This window comes from Abramis brama (genome assembly GCF_963993115.1).
Source record: "Abramis brama genome assembly, chromosome: 1".
Classification (NCBI taxonomy): Eukaryota; Metazoa; Chordata; class Actinopteri; order Cypriniformes; family Leuciscidae; genus Abramis; species Abramis brama.
In genome coordinates, this window is record NC_139963.1 from 32,138,382 (window position 1) to 32,159,380 (window position 20,999).

General features: G+C 34.5%; 1 long non-coding RNA gene across 1 annotated transcript; it reads right to left on the reverse strand.

Annotated features, from left to right (window-relative positions):
- Positions 1–18,344: 18,344 nt before the first annotated feature.
- LOC311090922 lies at positions 18,345–20,621 on the reverse strand. The gene is made up of 3 exons (XR_014607972.1): positions 20,525–20,621; positions 19,472–19,531; positions 18,345–18,423 (listed from the first exon to the last, which is right to left on the reverse strand). It is a non-coding gene; the product is annotated as an uncharacterized lncRNA (long non-coding RNA).
- Positions 20,622–20,999: the final 378 nt, after the last annotated feature.

Consider the following 20,999-nt stretch of genomic DNA (forward strand, 5'->3'; position numbering starts at 1 on the left):
TGCAATCTGTATTTAATCTTCCAAGGTCTGACTTCTTCCGATATTTACAAGTAAGACATTATGTTCAAACAATTATTCCACAATTCATTGACAAACCAGAGATTAGTTCATTTGAGCGAACCTTTTTGTTTAATCCAAGCTCTAGGCATCTGGTTTCACGATATGTTAATTCTTTCCAACTACCTGTGAACACCAAGCATATCAAAGAAGCCTGGAGTAGGGATTTTGATGAGGAAGTGTCGGATGATACCTGGAATGACAGCCTTAGTAGGATCCATGATTGCTCAATAAATGTAAGACACAGATTGATTCAGTTTAAAGTAATCCATAGATTGCATTATTCTAAAACGAGATTGAGTAGAATCTACAATTCCATTTCTCCAGTGTGCGACAGATGTAAAACAGAGGAGGGCTCATTGTCTCACATGTTTTGGTTTTGTCACAAACTGTTTAATTTTTGGACTGCTATATTTGATTTTTTTTCAAAAGTTTTTCAAAAGGAGGTTAAACCAGACCATGGTCTTGCAATTCTTGGATCCTCTGGGACATTGAATACTCTTCCAAAATCTCAGCAACAACCTTTACTGTTGGGCATGACTCTTGCAAAAAAAATAATACTTGTAAACTGGAAATCTTCAGACTCTCCATCATTTAAAGCTTGGCTAAGCGAATTGTTTCACGTCATACAACTAGAGAGGATACGTTCCCTGGAGTCCAAATCTCATCGCCATTTTCAAACTGTATGGCAGCCCTTCGTGAATTTCCTCAGGTCTGAATAGTGTATAATTATTGTTCTCACTGTAATGATACATCTATGAGTAAGTCTCCTTGGTTTTGTTTATCTAACCCCCCTTAATTATTTATTTATTTATCTTTTTTTTTTTTTTTTTTTATTGTTGTATTGTTTGTTTTTCTGGTATTCTTTAATTTGTATAACATGTAAAAAATTGTAAATAAAATATAAAAAAAAAAAAAGTTGACTGCTGCATATAGATTCTGCCTAAACTCTCCTTGCTGCAACCACACTGTGACAGGAGCATAGAATGATAACGTTTATGGTTGTTTTCAGATTTTGTACAGTACTGTAGTTGTATTTGTCACTGTGACTGTGTCACAATAATATACAGCAGTGTCTTCATTCTTATTATTCATCTGCAGATACATCTGTTTCTTGCTGTTGTCTCTGGAGATGGTGAACCGTCCCTGAACAGACTGAGAGTAGTATATAGAACCACCACCAGATGAGATGTATGCCAGCCACTCCAGACCTCCTCCTGCAGCCTGTCTGATCCAGGACAAGTCCTGGTCACCACTAAATCCAGAGGCTGTACAGGTAAGTCTGTGAGATCCTCCAGGTTTAATGACCGCTGACTCAGACTCAGTCAGTGTCTGACACCAACAGACTGAAAAATTAACAGTTCAACATTAACATTTACAACAGCACACATGAATATATGTCTGATTGTCAACAGGTTTTCAAGAGCCTTTCTTACATTCTGTGAGAGCAAACATGAAGATAAAACACAGTTTAGACACAATATCCATTGCCATGTTATGAAAATAGGAACTTGATGCAGGAAAGTCACAATCAAGTTTTGTGTCTGTAGATGAATAGAGTGGGGGCTTTTAAAAGGGAGAAGGAGAAGTAGGTTTGCATAGGCTGCCCTCTAAAGGTACATTTACATTTTCTGTGTCCTTATTAACCTCTGTAACCATGTCTGCCTTTCAACGTATTGTTTGTTTATTACATATTGGTACATATTGGTACACTCTTCTCTCAGTTCATCCCACTCATCTTCTGTAGGGTTTAGGTCAGAGGACTGGGATGAGTAAAGTTAGTTTACGTAGTGTTTTAGCGTAGCGCGTCCGTGTTGCACGTCACACGCATCACACACATGACAAGCGTCGGCCAATAGTGAGCCTACGTGGTGACGTGCAACACAGACGCGCTATGCTAAAACACTACGTGAAAAGACTCGAGGCCCAGAGAGAAGGAAATGAATAGTGGAATAAAGTAGTTATTTTTGGGGGTTTTTGCGCACAAAAAGTATTCTCGTCGCTTTATAAACTTAAGATTGAGCCACTGTAGTCACTTGGACTATATTAACGATCTCTTTAATAACTTTTTTGGGCCAGCAAGTTTCATTCTCTTAGAAGCCTATGAAGAAGTGATCCAGCTCTCAGATTTAATCAAAAATATCTTAATTTGTGTTCTGAAGATGAACGAAGGTCTTACGGGGTTGGAACAACATGAGGGTGAGTAATTACTGACAGAATTTTCATTTTTGGGTGAACTAACCCTTTAATATTAACGTTTTTTGTATTTAATACATTCAAAACACTTCAGACAGGCATTATGTCACTTCAGAGGCTCTTCCCTTTTTTCAGTGTAACTCAACCATGTCCACCTCATTTCTCATGAGTTTTTGAACAGCTGCCTGTATTAGTGTTTCCACAGTGTCTCTTGCACAGTAATACACTGCAGTGTCTTCAGTCTTCAGCTGATTCATGTGCAGATAGAAATTAGAGCTGTCCTTAGTTGCTGTGAACCTGCCCTGGACTGACTGAGCGGAGCTCTTATCAGAATCTGAATAATAATAAATAATCCATTCCAGTCCTTTTCCAGGTGCCTGACGGATCCAATGCATATAAGTGCTACTAAGAGTGAATCCACTACATGCACAGGTCAGTTTGTGGGAACCACCTGGAGCCACAACTACTGACTGTTCAGACTGTGTGAGCACAACCTGAGAGTCAATGCCTGTGGATAAACAATTTTTTTTTTTTTACAAAAAATTAGGATCATGTATGTATTTACAATAAGAAAAGAGTTTATTTTGTCTAGGGAATATACTTACCAGACACTGCAGCCAGCAACAGCAACAGATACAAAGTGAACATGATTTATATCAAAGCTGAACTAGTGATGAGTTCTCCAGTCAACAGTGCAGTTGTTTAAATATGAAACAGACATCAGATCATTTGCATAGAAACCCCGAACTAGCAAAAACTAGATCTTGTGGCCATAAAGGGTCATTTCATGAACAACAGTGCCACATCTTGATATGGATATAACAATGTCCTTCTGCAGCATGAATAAATGTGATTATTTTAAAAGCAGGCAGGAGCATGCAACCTCATCTGAGTTCTATTAAAAACAGATGTGATGTTATGTTGTGTTTATGTGAAAGTGAATAAAGGACTGTAGCGAAGTTGTAGAGTTCAGTGTGCAGTAGTTGAATGTGTACAGGCAAACAGATCAGCCCTTTTCCACCATTGAACCGTTGTTCTCACGTCTTGTATAGCACAAACAGTGGATCAGACACCTATGAAATCAAAGGTGATATTGCGTGATTCACACTCATGTGCTTTGTTGTTAATATATTGGATATTATTTAAATTATGTTGCTTTTATATGAAAATAAATAAAACAAGACACCCAAAAGTACTGCCTTGACACCAAAAGATTGAAAAATAGTTCAACATTAACATTTAAAACAGTGCACATGAATAAGTCTGATTGTCAACAGGTTTTCAGAAGCCCTTCTTACATTCTGTGAGAGCAAACACAAAGATAAAACACAGTTTAGACACAATATCCAATGCCATGTTATGTAATAAGTAAACTGATGCAGGAACTGATAAATGGATAAATGAATAGTCTGTTAATGAATCCAGTCAGGGCTTAAAAGGGAGGACAAGTTTACATAGGCTGCCCTCTAAAGGTTTCTATTTTCTTTAACCTTAATAACCTCTGTAACCATGTCTGCCTTTCAACATATTTTTATTCTTATTTACTAGTTCAGAGACATAGTAGCTCATTATGAATTTTTACCAAAATGTTTATATATCTTTTCCTATAGCTTCTTTATTACTTGTTGCATGATTTCTGTCTGAAAACCTGTCCAAAAGATCAGCATTTAAAGATATTCAATAATATGAATGTAACATTTAACTTTCCAGTTGTTAAAAAAAAAATCACACATTGGAATGCCATAGAACTCAGCTGCATTTAAATTTGTGAATGTTTTTTGTTTTGTTTGGTTGTTGTTGTTTTGTTGTTGCATGAATTCGGGTATTCTTAATGCTTGTTGTTCATTTAGAAAGACCTCCACAAAGAAGTAGTTAAGGATTTAAATCAATATTTTAATAAAGTGAAAATCAATAAAGTGGCTTGTTACAAAAGTAACAAGTGCTCTTGGGCCCTCAGAGATCACATGAATAATTTTTGTTCAGCCCTGCAGTCTTTTGTCTTACTGTGAATCTCTTGCACAGTAATAAACAGCTGTGTCTTCAGTCTTCAGGCTTTTCACCTCTAAATACAGCATGCTTTTACTGGTGTCTTTGGTGATGGAGAACTGGCCCTGTAGAGACTGAGCATAATATGCACTTGAGCCAGTGTCTATATCCGATCCACTCTAGTCCTCTCCCTGGTTTCTGACGGATCCAGCTGTACCAGCTGCCCATTGAGAGTCCAGAGACACCGCAGGACAGAGTGACTGATTCTCCTGGTCTTTTCATCACAGAATCTGAGGAGGTCAAAGACTGACCACTAACACCTGAAAAACAGAGGAAAAATCATGTTAGATGATTTAGAACAATAAAATAATCTACTACAAATGGGAGTTTCTCACATGCAATAATCATCGGTAGGAGTCCATATAGTATCTCCATTACAACAGAAAAAGCCAGTAAAACAGTTATAGGTTACACTGAAGCTGTTTTAGTCACTGAACACATGAACTGACTGAAAGTTCAGCTTATAACACAATCTTTCACGAGTCTGGGAGACGTTGACCCTTCCCACAAAATAATTTGCATCTTTGGAGGTTTGCAGACTTACACTGTAATTTGCAGATTTCTGTATTAAACTATCACAGTAGACAAGGGAAAAAATCTTGACCAACATTTGATAAGTGAGAAAAGATATATTACTTTATCAGTGTACACCTTTGTTCTGTAATTTTTTCATGGTTTGTTATTTGTTATTGAGTCAATGTTTCAGAGATGCAACCAGAGCACCAAGTCTGGCCTGGGGTTGGTGGTCAAGTGTCACATTTATTTATTTAGCGCTTTTTACGATACAGACTGTTTCAAAGCAGCTTTAGATAACAGGAAAATAATGCAAAAAAGTTTGTTTCCAGAAGAAAATGGCGTCACAGATCCAGCTTAAAGTCCACGTGAACCGGAAGTTGCAAACGACTTTTCTCCAGTGTTGTGACGTATTTCCCAGTGAAACGGAATATTGAACAGAGGGCAGGGTTTTACTCTAGCACTCCTCCTCTCCATCTCTCGCTCAAAGCAGACTAACGGTTTTAGGGGAGTGGTTAAGCGTTTCCCAACCCAAGCCGTCAAACCTACGTCATCAGAGAAGGAACGCCATTCCAGACCGGAAGTAACTTTTCAGACTTTGATTAAAGATTACGACGGCAAACAATTTATTTCTATGTATTAACTTGCACGGATTAATTTTTCACCACAAGACTAGTAATATGCGCTAACAAAGTAAATAGAATGATTTCAGTTGGACTTTAAATAAGTTCTGTGACGTTTCATTTTTGTTTTAAAAAAAGTTATTAATTTAGTTCATAAATATATAGCCGCTGTGAAGTAAACTGATTTCATCGTCCAGCTCTGTTCAGTTCTTGTATAATAGTGTCAATGCAGGTAGATCAATATTTTTGAATATTAAATTAAATGTTAAATTTGGTGGTGATAATCTACGGTGGAAATATACATTGTTTTTGGACATTCTTCAATTTCTAGGTTATAATGAATGTGTGTTTTTTAGTGTGTCAGTTGTGGGCAAAAGTAGTTTCATGAACTGGTTGTGATTCCACATGTATCTCCCTTGTATGCTCTATTTGCAGTTTATCAGGATGTAGTTAAAGGTTGCTGGAGTTTACAGGTGCACTTGGTGCATGTTAAGTTGAATTTTAATTATTTTAAAAATCATATCTTAAGTCTCTATATATATATGCTCCATCTTGACATGTATTAGTATAGATAATGGAGTTGTGTGGTTGAAGGATTATTAGAAAAAAGTAATCCAGTCCATTATTAATAGAGAATGTAGGTGTAACGTCAGCGGGTTGAAGGTCAAGCGAAGATACAAAATATAATTATTTTCATAGGCAAAATCCAAACAAACTCGAAACAGTGTGCTAGTGCACAAACAATAACCAACCAAGACAAACTGTACAGAGAGAACTAAATACAGACACTAATGAACTGTAACGAGGTGAGGACAGGTGACACGGATGATGAAGACGATGAGCAGGTGGGTAATTGAGGGAGTGAGTTCAGGTGTGGAGACAAGGAGGATTCTGGGAAGTGTAGTGAAGACGAAGACAGAATGGTGCAGACGATGACTGTGACAGTAGGCTAGACTGAACAGATATTTCATACTGAGAAATATTGTGGGAAACAGACTAGTCATTAATTTGAGTTTAATTCATGTACATTCAGAACACTTTAGACGTACTTATGTCACTTCAGAGGCTCTTCCACTTTTTCAGTGTAGCCATGTCCACCTCATTTCTCATGATGTGTTTTTGTACAGCTGCCTGTATTAGTGTTTCCACAGTGTCTCTTGCACAGTAATACACTGCAGTGTCTTCAGTCTTCAGCTGATTCATGTGCAGATAGAAATTAGAGCCATCCTTAGTTGCTGTGAACCTGCCCTGGACTGACTGAGCTGAGCTCTTATCAGAATCTGAAAATAATAAATAATCCATTCCAGTCCTTTTCCAGGTGCCTGGCGGATCCAGTGCATCCTATAGTCACTAAGAGTGAATCCACTACATGCACAGGTCAGTTTGTGGGAACCACCTGGAGCCACAACTACTGACTGTTCAGACTGTGTGAGCACAACCTGAGAGTCAATGTCTGTGGATAAACAAACATTTTACAAATAATTAAGATCATGTATTTATTTACAATAACTAGGAGTTTATTTTGTCCAGGGAATATACTTACCAGACACTGCGGCCAGCAACAGCAACAGATACAAAGTGAACATGATTTATATCAAGGCTGAACTAGTGATGAGTTCTCCAGTCAACAGTGCAGTTGTTTAAATATGTAACAGACATCAGATAATTTGCATTGAAATCCTGACAGCAAATACTGTAGTTTGTGGAGCTTGAGGCCATTGAGGTTCATTTTAAGGGCAATAGTACCACTTCTTAATATAATTACCCAGGTGAAAAGGAAATATATTTAAATTGTGCTTATTTTGATATACTTAATGTATTTTAAGTGTACTGTATTAATTATATATTTAATTGTGTTATTTTGAGACATCTTAAAGTATACTAAATGTACTTTAATATGTATTTAAGTTCAATTTTAAGGTAATAGTAATATATTTTAATATACTCAATTGTGTTAAAATGGACCTATTTTAAGTACATTTAGTGTAATTTAATAGCATTTCTTTAAACTGTATTTTTAATACACTTTAAATATGTTTTAGAACTACAGCTTAAGTATATTTTTAGCTTCACATTAATGTGTTCCAAGTGTATTTTAAATATAATATCAGCTTATTAATAATGTATTAGAAGAACACAATAAGAGCCACTATTAGTACAATAAAAATACATTTTTATAAAACCATTCAGTATGAAAATAATATTTTAATGTATTACAAATACAGTGAAAAATTATCATTCCGTAAAACACAGTAAAAAATATTTGTATAAAACACACACACTTTGAAAGCTAGTAAACTTTAACGTACTACACCCAGTGTACATCAGTACAGCAGCATATGTAAACTGTACAAAAAAGAAATACATTAACATAAAATACAGTGATCTGCAGAGGTATTATAAACAACAACAAAAAAACTAACTTGAGTCAATAAACCTAACTACAGTCAATAAAGTGCAGTCATTAATAGCTGCAAACAGTTACAGTACTGTTACAACTCAAACCATATTCATCCTTCAAGTGAATTGGAGTGATTGGTCTGAGTTTGCCTCGTTGCATTTCCTTCGAATCAGTGCTCGCACCTCAGACGTGTTGGAAATTGTTTGATCACAGTGTCTGTGAAAGGGGAAAAAGATGAGTTTATTTTTATATTAAAGCAAAATTAACCTCTGTTAAAAAAGTAACTGTTCCCTTTCAAAAGGGAACTTGCACTGCTTCGATGAAGCTATTGGGGAACGATGTTCTCTAGGCGCCTCTTTAATACTTCTGAGTCACACTAGTAGTGTCATAGGCTGTCGGCAGTTAAATTATATTGCCGTGATTGTACAGCTTTTCAAACACCGGTTCACATGGAGGGTGTTCCCCATAGCGTTATCGATGCAGTGTCTCATTCCCTGTTCTCAGGGAACAGAGGTCGTAACCTAGACGTTTTTTATTACAACACAGTATGATGTTTTGACATTTCCCTCTGTTGTACATACAAGGTGAAAAAGACGTACTGTTAAATGTATTATAAATGCATTAAAGTACATTTGTTTTGTACTAAAAACATACTTAAGTACATATTTAATACATTTAATTGTAAGTCTTTTTCACCTGGTAAAAATGGAATTCTTTAACATGGCATGTAATGCTTAGTTCATATTTTAACAGTAGACATTCAATATAAAATGTTAAAGGCACAATATGTAACTTTTTTGCTTTAAAAATAGCAAAAATCACTATATCTATGTTATATATATTTTTTTAGTTGTGTACTTACATTATCCCGACTGTTTCCAACAACTTTCAAACCAGGAGAAATTTTAATTTAATTCGAAGACACGGCACGTTTCTTTATTTCCGTTATGTCGCAGTCAATGGCATCATATCCGCGTTGTCCCTGGTTTCCACTCGTGCTGCCATGGTAACCAGAGCTATGAACCAGAGCCCTCTGATAGTAACCAAGATGACAGACGTGGACCACTGTAGTTCGCAATGTCTATCTGCACGCTGATGTTGTTTCGTTCAAACATTATGGACCATGGCAAGCAGACTTTGGATAAAAAAGGAGAACTAAAACGAGAATCAATATCAGCGCGGTGTTTTCGAGATGCCGAGAGCTCCCATAGACAGTATACAAACGAGAGCTCCACGTCCGAGACTTCGACCGCTCCTACATGTACTTTATTAAACAGGTGAGCACATTTACATAAAACTAATCAATGTTGTATAGTTCAACAATGATAAAATGTCAGAATATGATCTGTATGTTATTCTAATGTTGATCTAGCTTACTGCTAATGTTAGTCTCATACAGACAAACTAACACATACATTTCAACACATTCAAATGCAGTTTAGTGTGATAGTGTAATGTTAGATCAAGTGAAACAGCGCTGTGTTACCTCACAAGTTTAATTTGTCTAATAAACTGACCTGTGAGTAGTAATTCTGCGTGTAGTTCGGTAGAATGAAATGTCCATATTCCTTTTATATCCGCGGGACTCGCGTCGCGTGTGGAGCTGATAGCTGTCTCTTATAGGGCTGGGGTAAACGATTATTTATTAAACGATTAGTCGGGCGATTATTTTATCGATTAGTCGACTAATCTAACGACTAATTTGAATTAATTATCCTGTCTGTTATTCGCATATCTCTCGAACCGTTACTCCGATGGATTTCAAACTCGACAGCTGTCTGGGCACGAGTAAGTGCAGTGCCAAGTTTGACGTTGTTTGGATGAGAAATGCAAAAGATATTGTTAAATATATCAGTAAAAGAAGCACTTAGAAGGTTGTGGTTTAAAAAATAAACATTCTGACATAAACACACTGTCAGCTACAATGTTTACTTCTGAATAATATAGTATAAACATGATAAATCCATTTTGATTAATTTGAGTAAAAAAATTATTTTCTTTACCAAGAAAGTGGCAAGATGAAAACCACTATTTTCTGTTTCAAACTTTCACATAGCATCTTTAGGTTATAATAACATAAATAATTCAAATCCAGATTTTGATTTTCAAAGATTTATTATAAAAACAGATTATTTTTTCCCAAAAATGCAATAAATTCATGACACTTTTTTTTTTTTTTTTAAATGCAATTAATCCATTGAATCAATATAAAAGTTATTTTTCATATTGAAACTGTTGAAAATACACAACAAAGTAAGTTGATCCACATGACAGCCTCTGAACTCGGTCTATACTAATCTTATATTTAGCACGTACTGGACTAAACATAGGCTACATTCAATCAGCCATCGCTAAGAAATACCTTCTGAAATTTTTTGACGGCGATCAGCTGTAAAATGGCTTGGTCCTGCTCGGTTTTCGTTGACTGAGTACAAGAATTGAACGTTTTTTTAAAAGATCCCCTGGGGTTCACGTGTCAGCATTCGACATAAGTTTGACGCTGTCGTGTGAGAACAAGCAACAGTCGGCATTTCTCTTCCTCCCGCGTGCCTCATCTTGTTAATCTCCTCACGTAAATGATTAGATTTCGATGGCTTACGTTTCTTCCCTACGGCAGAATCCACCACAGGTTCATCAATGCCGTCAAATGTATTCATTTTTTTGTTTGTTTGTTGATCAAAAAGTGCAAAGTAGATAAGGAAAACTAGGATGTGGGGTGTATTCAAAGCGCCACCGTTACTGTTTACAATGCGTGGAATGGTGCGCTGTGATTGGTTGAGCGGATTTATCACATTCTGCAGAGAAAGGAGACTGACGTTTGTCGCGGTTTGGAAAGAAAGGGAGAAAACATGACAGAATAACACGGCGGGCGGTGTGTGTGTGGCGAGCTGTACCTCCGGGAATGGTACAAAAAATAATAATAAAAAATAATGAAGAAGCGTCGACGCAAAAAATATGACGTCGACGTAATTTTGACGTCGACGCACCGCTATAGCACTAGTCTCTTAGCAATCCCGAACTGCTTCATATCATAGTCATGATAAAAACATCGATGTATTCAGTCATTCATAAACATTATTAGATCGGTCGGCTTGACGTTGACGACAAGATCCATAATTCTTAGCAAATGTTGCGTCATCAAACTACGCCTTTGTTATTGTAAATAGGTTAGCGACCCCTAGTGGAGAAAAAAATCCCATACTGTACGTTTAATGTAATTCAGAAAATAAAACAGCCAAAATTGTGTTTCGTAATCAGATATTTAAGCAAATCACAAGATTCATTTTTTCAAAATGTATCTAAGTAGATAATGCATAATACTTTTCATTATATTAATGTCCAAATATTGCTTCTCAGATAATTTTCAGGCTGTAAAAGTGAACTAATTTCAAGGGCTGAAAATTAGTGGTAAAAAAAAAAAAAAAAAAAAAAAAAAAAATCGAAATTCTGTTCAGTATCGCGATATTTTGCGCACGCAATTATATCGATACAGTAGCGCAAAGTATTGCAATATTTAATTATAAAATTATCTGTTTTACTTTCGGGTTATAGGGCTGTGACGGTGGGAGGTTCTTTTTACCACTGGACCAACTACCGGCGGTGGTGCAGTGGTTGGGGGGTTTTGAAATAAATAAATAAAGTGTTTATTTGAGCAAAAAGTGTTTATTTGAGCAATTCCGTCAAAGAAACAACACACTAAAGCCTGTAAAGCATTGAAATAAATATCAGTAAATATTGGCAAATTAAATAATATATATTAAAAAAAAGATGCGTGATACAGCCTGAAATGGACATGTTGCTAACATTTTCCTACCAAGACTGACCGAATCACCTTTCAACAAGCCTGATTCAAAAATCTCTATAACAGAGGTGATATGAGATTAAACCATACTTACTACTCTACTCTTTGCTTGTCACTCCACTCAGATTTCAGTTTTTCTTCTATAGCAGCTGGTCTGAAAAACAACAAATATTAATATTTAAAAAAAGCGAGAGATTTACATACATATATACATATTTATATATCAGTCAGGCATGGCACGTTTACATTTGTTCACATTAAGTAGCCTCTGTATCTGGATAACTGATCGGATTTCTGTTTCCTGCATAAATTTAAATTAGGTCTGAAGCAGGACACCAGATTAAGAGAAAAGATGATACAAATTAAACATCTTTAACTCTATTAATAATAGAGTATCATCTATCATCATTCTATCATTATAATAAATCTATCATCTTTAGCCTAATCTATAATAAGATTTTGTAAACAATCTTTTTTTGAAAAGTTTGCAAAAAACTGACAAGCCAATTATGGAAGTGTGTACTGATTGGAAATTGACTGCAAATAAAGAAGTGCGTTTACACTTGCCTTTTAAATGTGTAAGTGGACAACTTCCGGATACAGGTCGCATGTTAATGTCAAAAAGTGTAAACGCAGCCATAGAAAGTTATCAAAAAGGCAATAAGGTTGTCAAGCCTGAAAATTGTCAGGTAATCAGAAATAAATACACAGCTTCATTTTGCAAATACAAACAAAATTAATGTCATGTTGTACATGTTATAACTAATTCTGTTTTTTTGCAGATGCATTGGACAATGTTTTATAGTTGTTTTAAGACAGAGACAAATCTCTCCACATAGATTTTAAACACATTTATCAAAGACTTTAGACTTTGACTATATACCCAGTGCTGAAGTTGCTAGAAATCAGTATCAGCATCATGTTACAGCGGTTAACGTCAGTATTACACGTACAAGTCATATTAGCAAATACATATCCATATCCAACTAAGAAAAAAAAAAAAAAAAAAAAAAAAAAAAAACAGTGAGCCATTTATTTATGTAAACAGCAACTAAAACTTACCAGTAACTTCTGATAGCAGTATTCATCTCTTCCAGTCTGATTCGACTTCGACTTGAAAAGCTTGGCTCTGATTGGTCAAATTGAATGTAGCTGAACTGAAAAAGACGTGCTGTTACACTGAGTAAAAATACGACTGGCAAAGACAACGTAAATGTAATACAAACCTAGAATCACAACATAACGAGGTTCCAAATGTCACACGTCTTGCAAACTTGAAGTTACGTTACGTTACACTAACAGTTACGTTTTCTATTAACGTTAGATAAAAAAAATATATAAATGCTGTCATGATCACTCAACCTTAAGCAGTTGTAAAACATTTAAGAAAGTTAATCGCAAAAGAAACATCACCTAATCCATATGAATCGCGTGGTTTCCTCCAAGTCCTCTAAAGAAACACGATCACTCCAGTTTAAATTTAGACTTCTTAATCTAATCACATTCAAGGAACATACGCACAGCAAGAACCAATCACAGCCGTTCAACAGCTCTGGAACCAATCAGGATTAGTCACGTGTGTTATTCGTATTTTTCAAATTTAAACAAGTAGCCTACAGCATATTTTTGGACAACATTTAAACATCTTTGGAAAATGTATCTCTATGTGCAATTAAAATAATATGATGCTGATGGAATTTCAGTAGTAAAAACATATCATGTAATGGACAACAGCCTAGCCCTTTACAAGTAAAAGTGAACAACATTAATTTTAAGTGCTTATATTGCAATGCTTAATAAACTTGACAAATGTTTATAATACATTAGAACTTGGTACTATACAAAAAAAAATTAAATATTAAAATGATAAATACATAAATATTACAAATATATTGCACTAGGCCTAAGTGTTTAAAGTACTTTAAACACACTAAAAGCTTAATCATTTTGCTATGTTCTTACACAAGTTACACATAAAATGTACTTTAAATGCAACATAAGTATGTTTTCTTTAAATATACTAAAACTTCACACAAATATTGTGTTTAGCATATTTCTTAAAAGTATAATTAAGCATATATTTATTACCAATGTACTTCTAGTGCATTTGTTAGAAATATATTAAAAGTATGCTTGTGTTTAGCATATTTTGTAAAAGTATAATTAAGCATACATTTATTACCAATGTACTTCTAGTGCATTTATTAAAAATATATTAAAATTATGCTGGTATTTAGCATATTTCTTAAAAGTATTATTAAGCATATATTTATTACCAATATATTTCTAGTTTACTTTTTAGAAATATATTAAAATGCAATTCAATATATTTTTAATGCACTTCAAATAAGCATGTTGGTAATACAAATGTATTATAAACATACTATTTGTATTTCAAGTATATTTTTAATACATTTAATACTACGTCTTTTTTCACCTGGGTATTTTTTTTTTTTAATTTCGTTACAGCTGGCACGTGCATGTAACTTAATCTGAGTTTCTTCAAACAGATAAACAGTGACGTGTCCTGGTGAGAGTGGGTACAGGACTGTTTTAGTATAATGGGCAGAGTCCCTTCACTACAGCTGTGTCTTTAGCCTCTCCAATGTTCTGTTGTTAAGACAGACTCTAGAGATTTTAGAGTCTGTCTTAACAACAGAACATTGGGAGCTATTCGCCTTTTTTAATGTTAAAAACATCACCAAACAACAGAATAACATAAGCTTTATTAAAAAATGTTCTTATTCAAATAATAAAATCTCCAGAAATGCTGTTTTCTAACTCATCAATCATTATTAAATGTGAAAATATCACTTTATACTGTCTTGGCAGTTTTTGTGCACAGTGCTGCAGTCATTTCAGTCACTGTGTCTCTCGGGCACAATAGTACACAGCAGTGTCCTCATTCTTCAGGCTGTTCATCTGCAGATACACCTGCTTCTTACTGTTGTCTCTTGAGATGGTGAACCGTCCTTGGGCAGACTGAGAGTAATACATATCCTGGCCATCATATCTGATCAATGCCAGCCATTCCAACTCTTTTCCATACTTCTGTCTTATCCAAGCCATCCAGTAGTTATCAATGTCCAAATCAGAGGCAGTACATGTCAGTTTATGGGATTCTCCAGGTTTAGTGATTACAGCTTCAGACTCTGTCAGTGTCTGACACCAGCAATCTGCAAAATAAAACATGATAAATGTGTGTAAATTCAGATAATAAAAATAAACCATATCAGTGGTAAAGCCTGGAATCATACATTGAGAAGCCAGTAACAGTAATGCAAATCCCAAAATGTTATGCTCCATATTGTTGTACTGAATTTTCGTGCTGTACAGGGATACAGAATTTATGAAGGTTCAAGAGGAAGATGAATTTGCATAATCTAATTAAATATTCAGTTTGGAATGTACTGAATTTTAATAAGGACATAATATTACTGAATCATATGCATTATGGATCCATACAAGGTATAAAAATGAATGAACTCAAATCTCTGTATTTCGAACTAATATTTAGTTAGTTAGTTAGCTGTTTGATGTGTATCTAGTATTATTCATGTATCTTTAAATTATTTTAAATTAAAAACAAATAAATTAATAATTAACATGGTTTTGTGTCATTTTCAAATATTTTATATATATATAAAATGTATATTACATTTTTTTTTTTTATAATATTTTTTTGAAATAATTAAAACAATTATTATTATTGTTTGTTTTCAATAGTAATGATAAAGAGTTCTTAACGTGTCTGATGATTAAGGTCTTACCATGGCATTCAACTTCCAAACTAGTCATGCATGTTAAGTATTTGTGCACATGTTTTTTGCACGAGCATTAAACTGGTATTCATCACAGTGCCTGTATACCGAACACAATAATACACAGCCGTGTCCTCAAATAGCAGATTTTGTCCTTTAAGATATACTGTGCTTGTAGATGTGTCTCTGGAGATGGTGAACTTATTTTTCAGTGAGTCCTTGTAGTCTATTCTACCACCAGCATGGATCATGCCAATGAACTTGAGGATCTTCCCCTGAGCTTGTCTGATCCAGGAAGGTGCCTTGGAGCCATCACTGAGAGCATAACCTGATACTTTACAGGAAATGGTAAAAGATTCTCCAGGTTTTACCGAAAGTGAGCTTGGTTGGTTGTGGTCCACAGTGCTGCACACATCTGCAAATTAAGCACATGTTAATTTTGAAATGGACTTTTTGTGGTTATTATGGTTGTATCAATGTTGAACAGTTTAATGCTGCTCTAAACACCTTGAAGAATTTTACTCACAAGGCATGACAGACATTAGGAGTACAGACAGATAAAACATGATTTTATGAGTGGTGGTTCTTCTCTGCTTTGTGGGAGCACAAGAAATATTCACAGCCAAGGATGGGCTGGGTTTATAGGCTATATACTGGAGTATTTGCATTGAGTATTGGAGACAGTTCCACCATGTGTGTACAGGGTGAATATTAAAGGGATACTTCACCAAAAATATTAACATTCTGTCATCATTTACTCACTCATATCATTCAATCTCATGTCAACCCGCATGACTTACTCTCTGGAACAGAAAATGTGATTATTCTGGCTGCTTTTTCCATTTAAAGAAAATTTAAAAAAAAAGTCTGTCAAACTCCAAAATGACTAAATAAAGAGCATTAAATGTATAATTTTATGTAGTCTTTACGAAAACTTTGTATTCTAAATTAAAAAGCATTATAACTCCCTAGTAATTGCTGCAGTCATTGTAAGCTTTTGAGGTTTTTGTTCGTTTTTTGGATAGTAATTCCTTCCCATGTTTGGTAGCAATTGAGTCATTACTAGTGGGTAACCATGATCTTCACTTTAGACTTAATTATACATTATGCATTATTCATATTAGTTATTAACCTGTATACAGTAGTTCTCCAGAAGGTATGAAAAAAAGTAGTTACTGATCAGCTAATAGTGAAGTACCTCATTCAACTGAGCATTATAATGACACTTACTAATTCGTTAATCAGATCTGTTTCTTGTTAGTTAATAGTAGTTACTAGAATGTTAATAGTGAATCACTCATTTGTTCCTGTAGTTATTCATTAATGATGGAACAGTATTCTAAAGTGTTAACAAACACTTAAAGATAACTGATTTACACACGCAATACATCACTTGTGCAAAATATTTATTTATTTATTTTACTTTGACACACAAACTTTGGTATTTTGTCATAAGCTATTGTATACTACAAAAAGTCTGAAAGGTTTTATGCCAACAAATAAACTGTTTGTTTTATTGGAAATGTGTTTATTGAAGAGGCAGGTTCTTGTGCAGGTCCTGTGGCAGTTTGTGGCACAGTGCATTGCGAGCACAATAATACACAGCTGTGTCCTCAGTGTTTAAGTTTTGTCCTGTTAAAATGACTGCATTGCTGGAGGATTCAGCTGAGACACTGATCTTATTTTTCAGTGAATCTTTGACACCATTGCTACTGGAAGAATAGAACCAGCCAATCCACTCCATCGGTTTTCCACCTGAATGTCTGATCCAGTTTGTGTAGCCACCGCCTGAGGCTGAATATCCAGTGATCTTACAGGCAATGGTGAACGTTTCCCCTGGTTTTACTACCATGACAGGAGGCTGATTCAGCTCAATACAGAAAAGACCTACAATCATTAAAGCATTATATCAGTAATACAATTTGAGCTCTGTTTTCTGTTTATAATTTTTGTGTGTTGAGCTGAGGATACTCACAGGGTGCAGTTGCCAAAACCAGCAGTATTGAAAAGCTGTACATGATTCTGGCTGTATTTCACTGTGGCTCTGTAAAACACCAAGAACCTTTATTATGTCTGTGTGCTCCTGTTTACATGAGAAAAAGGCGGAGATTTGCATTGATGTAAAAATGTGTCTGTCGATAGTTCGCATAATAATTATGAACAATGATGCACATTCCCAGGTGAAAAGGAAATATATTTAAATTGTGCTTATTTTGATATATTTAATGTATTTTAAGTGTACAGTATTAAGTATGTATTAAATGTGTTATTTTGAGACAACTTCAAATATACTTAGTATACTTTAATATGTATTTAAGTTCAATTTTAAGGTAATAGTAATATATTTTAATATACTTAATTGTGTTAAAATGGACCTATTTTAAGTACATTTAGTGTAATTTAATAGCACTTCTTTAAACTGTATTTTTAATACACTTTAAATATGTTTTAGAACTACAGCTTAAGTATATTTTTAGCTTCACATTAATGTGTTCCCAGTATATTTTAAATATAATATCAGCTTATTAATAATGTATTAGAAGAACACTATAAGAGCCACTATTAGTATAATAAAAATACATTTTTATAAAACCATTCAGTATGAAAATAATATATTTTAATGTATTACCATAAAAAAAGTATCATTCCGTAAAACACAGTAAAAAATATTTGTATAAAACACACACACTTTGAAAGCTAGTAAACTTTAACGTACTACACCCAGTGTACATCAGTACAGCAGCATATGTAAACTGTACAAAAAAGAAATACATTACTATAAAATACAGTGATCTGCAGAGGTATTATAAACAACAACATAAAAACTAACTTGAGTCAATAAACCTAACTACAGTCAAAGTGCAGTCATTAATAGCTGCAAACAGTTACAGTACTGTTACAACTCAAACCATATTCATCCTTCAAGTGAATTGGAGTGATTGGTCTGAGTTTGCCTCATTGTTGCATTTCCTTCGAATCAGTGCTCGCACCTCAGACGTGTTGGAAATTGTTTGATCACAGTGTCTGTGAAAGGGGAAAAAGAGGAGTTTATTTTTATATTAAAGCAAAATTAACCTTAACCTTAAAAAAGTAACTGTTCCCTTTCAAAAGGGAACTTGCACTGCTTCGATGAAGCTATTGGGGAACGATGTTCTCTAGGCGCCTCTTTAATACTTCTGAGTCACACTAGTAGTGTCATAGGCTGTCGGCAGTTAAATTATATTGCCGTGATTGTACAGCTTTTCAAACACCGGTTCACATGGGGGGTGTTCCCCATAGCGTCATCGATGCAGTGTCTCATTCCCTGTTCTCAGGGAACAGAGGTCGTAACCTAGACGTTTTTTATTACAACACAGTATGATGTTTTGACATTTCCCTCTGTTGTACATACAAGGTGAAAAAGACGTACTGTTAAATGTATTATAAATGCATTAAAGTACATTTGTTTTGTACTAAAAACATACTTAAGTACATATTTAATACATTTAATTGTAAGTCTTTTTCGCCTGGTAAAAATGGAATTCTTTAACATGGCATGTAATGCTTAGTTCATATTTTAACAGTAGACATTCAATATAAAATGTTAAAGTAATTCAGAAAAGGAGTTAATAAAATATCTCTTGAACAACTGTGAAGTCTACGTCACTGTATCACAGCAAAAAAGGGCAATTTAACTGTTTAACTGAAAAAGTATACCCAGCCTAGCCAACAAGAATAATAATTATAATGTACAACAAATGCTAATCTTTATTTTTAGCATTAATGTTTTAGTCAGCCCCCTATGACTTTGAGAGCAAAAAAAAGTGATGTACAGAAACACATACACTTCACCTCTGTTAAAAAGATTTTAGGAAATTAGAAGTTGTGTAAAATATTGTAAGCCAGGACAAATGACTTGCAGCTTTCCCAAAAATCAATTAAATAAACAGTTTTTTACATGAATGAGGACAAATTAGACCTGAAATGGACATGTTGCTAACATTTTCCTACCAAGACTGACCGAATCACCTTTCAACAAGCCTGATTCAAAAATCTCTATAACAGAGGTGATATGAGATTAAACCATACTTACTACTCTACTCTTTGCTTGTCACTGCACTCAGATTTCAGTTTTTCTTCTATAGCAGCTGGTCTGAAAAACAACAAATATTAATATTTAAAAAAAGCGAGAGATTTACATACATATGTACATATTTATATATCAGTCAGGCATGGCACGTTTACATTTGTTCACATTAAGTAGCCTCTGTATCTGGATAACTGATCGGATTTCTGTTTCCTGCGTAAATTTAAATTAGGTCTGAAGCAGGACACCAGATTAAGAGAAAAGATGATACAAATTAAACATCTTTAACTCTATTAATAATAGAGTATCATCTATCATCATTCTATCATTATAATAAATCTATCATCTTTAGCCTAATCTATAATAAGATTTTGTGAACGATCTTTGAAAAGTTTGCAAAAAACTGACCAGCCAATTATGGAAGTGTGTACTGATTGGAAATTGATTGCAAATAAAGAAGCACATTTACACTTGCCTTTTAAATGTGTAAGTGGACAACTTCCGGATACAGGTCGCATGTTAATGTCAAAAAGTGTAAACGCAGCCATAGAAAGTTATCAAAAAGGCAATAAGGTTGTCAAGCTTGAACAAATATAAACACCAATCACACACTTCCATAATTGGCTGGTCAGTTTTTTTTTTTACTTTTCAAAGATCATTTACAAAATAACAATAAAGCCAAAATGGTCAGGTAATCAGAAATAAATACACAGCTTCATTTTGCAAATACAAATCAAATTAATGTCATATTGTACATGTTATAATAACTAATTCTGTTTTTTGCAGATGCACTGGACAATGTTTTATAGTTGTTTTAAGACAGAGACAAATCTCTCCACATAGATTTTAAACACATTTATCAAAGACTTTAGACTTTGACTATATACCCAGTGCTGAAGTTGCTAGAAATCAGTATCAGCATCATGTTACAGCGGTTAACGTCAGTATTACACCTACACGTCATATTAGCAAATGCATGAGACCGATCCAACTAGGGAAAACAAACAAAAAACAAAAACAGTGAGCTATTTATTTATGCAAACAGCAACTAAAACTTACCAGTAACTTCTGATAGCAGTATTCATCTCTTCGAGTCTGATTCGACTTCGACTTGAAAAGCTTGGCTCTGATTGGTCAAATTGAATGTAGCTGAACTGAAAAAGACGTGCTGTTACACTGAGTAAAAATACGACTGGCAAACACAACGTAAATGTAATACAATACTAGAATCACAACATAACGGTGATGTTCGTTTTTACTAAATGCTGTCATGATCACTCAACCTTAAGCAGTTGCAAAATATTTAAGAAAGTTAATCGCAAAAAAAACATCACCTAATCCATATGAATCGCGTGGTTTCCTCCAAGTCCTCTAAAGAAACACGATCACTCCAGTTTAAATAGTCCGGAAAATACGGTATGTTTTTTAGATAAAAATTTTTTATAATTTAGAAATAAAAGGCATATTTCCTAGCCTGATTTCATCCCCTGCTCTGTTTGAAGGGGCGTGTCTGCTGTGAGACTTCAGTGTAAAC